Here is a 1,928-nt window from a genome sequence, read left to right as displayed (position 1 = left end):
GGGTGATCCCTGATCTCCCTTCCTTCTGCCGCGCCCTTAAGACATGGCTATTCCAACAAGCGGGACTGGCCTAGGGCAATTTTTAGAGGGGTTTTAATCATATTTTAATTAGACAACATTTAAATATTTCCTCTTAACTAATTTTAATTTTGTAATTGTTATTGGTGTATTTTTAATCGATTGTCAGCCGCCCTGAGTCTGCAAGGAGAAGGGCGGGATATAAATTCAATAAATAAAATAAATAAATAAATAAATAAATAAATAAATAAATAAAATTTTTCCACAATTTTGGCCACTACAGTAGAGCAGGAGAAGACTAGAAGACCTTCTTGATCTCTTCCAACTCAGCTGATGTTCTAAATTCACTAAAACATCCGCTCACCTCTAGTCTGGTGGCTGAGTTTTGACAACTTCCCCAGGTAAGCCCTGAAGACCCACTCAGTGGCCAGAAAGCTCTCCTTCTCCACCTCCTCCATCCAGGTCACCAGAGGCTCCATCTTCCTGGTGAGGCTGTCATAATGAGTGATGGGCTGGTCATCCAGGTAGCCCCTAATGAAGGACTGGGACAGTTCTTGGGTGGGCTCTGGCAGATGCAGGTAGAAGTAGCACAGGGAGGGAGAGGGAGAGCCTGGAGAAGGAGGAGGGAGAATGTCAGAAATAGGGGGGTCTCCACTGCAGCCCCATCCCCTCTGACGTCTTATTGTCCTATGCCAGCTCCTCCCCCTCCCCCAATGTGGGCCACCACCCTCTTTCAACTCTGCTTGGGGTGATTCCTTCATTTAAATAGGAGGAAGAATCCCCCCCCCCCGCGGCCCTTGGGTGACCTGGGAAACAGCTGGGCAGGCCTACATCTCCTTAGGTTGTTGGCACAGCTGCCTCTGGACCCTGGGAGTTCCCAGCTGACTTTTTCTGGGTCTGGCCCTGATCATGACCCTTCTAGCTGACAGCAGGGAGAATCAATGGGACCCAGTTTGTAAGGAGGTTAACAAGCGTGTTGGAGACCTCTCAGCCTCCCCATTCAGGGTGGGGAAGTTGCCTGAAGTTTCAGGGTGGAGATCAATGGCAGGGAGGGAGCCTTGCAAAACAAAGAGGGGGAGGAGGAGGAGGAGCAGGAGGAGGAGGAGGAGGGAAGGAGGAAGAGGGAGGGGGGAGGAGGAGGGAGAGGAAGAGAGGAAGAAGAGGAGGAGGAGGGGAGGAGGAGGAAGTGGGAGAGGAAGAAGAGGAACAGGAGGAAGAGGAGGGGAGGAGGAGGAAGAGGAAGGGAGGAGGAGAGGAGGAAGAGGAGGAGGAGGAGGGGAGGAGGGGGGGAGGAAAAGGAAGAGGAGGAGGAAGCAGAGGACGAGGAGGGGAAGAGGAGGAGGAAGAAGAAGAGGAGGAGGAGGAAGGTGAGAGGAGGGAGAGGAGGAAGAGGAAGAGGAGGAAGAGGGGGAGGAGGAGGAGAGAGAGGAAGGGGAGGAGGGGGGAGGAGGAGCGCGACACGTGTGAACTCTGCCGCCTCTTTTCACTTTCAGCCTATTTCCTGTTTCCTTATTAACAGAAATGCAAATCGATTACAAATCCAACACAGAGGTTTAAAAATCCAGGCTGGGCGAAATGCGAGGGAAGGAAAATCGCTTGGGACGAAGGGAGAAAAGGGGAGAAAGACCCAACCCAGGACAGGCCTTCCCCCCCTCCTCCTTTGCTTCCTCGCTCCCAGAAACTCACCGCAAAAGCCATCCCCCCCAGCACGAAAGCCACCAGCGTCCCCCCCCCCAGGGACAGGGGAGGGGTCCCGGGTGCAACGGCACCCCCCTCCGAACAGGGAGGCCTTGGCGCCTGCAACCGGAGCCCCCAGGGCGCACCCAGCGATTGAGAGGATCGCCCAAGTCCGCCAAGGACAGCTCCCCCCCCTCTGTCCTCTTCCTCCGAGGAGGAGGAGAAAAGGCTCC

This window comes from Protobothrops mucrosquamatus, unplaced genomic scaffold (genome assembly GCF_001527695.2).
Source record: "Protobothrops mucrosquamatus isolate PMUCROS unplaced genomic scaffold, P.Mucros_1.0 scaffold2708, whole genome shotgun sequence".
Taxonomy (NCBI): domain Eukaryota; kingdom Metazoa; phylum Chordata; class Lepidosauria; order Squamata; family Viperidae; genus Protobothrops; species Protobothrops mucrosquamatus.
Note: the sequence above shows the minus strand (reverse complement) of the source record.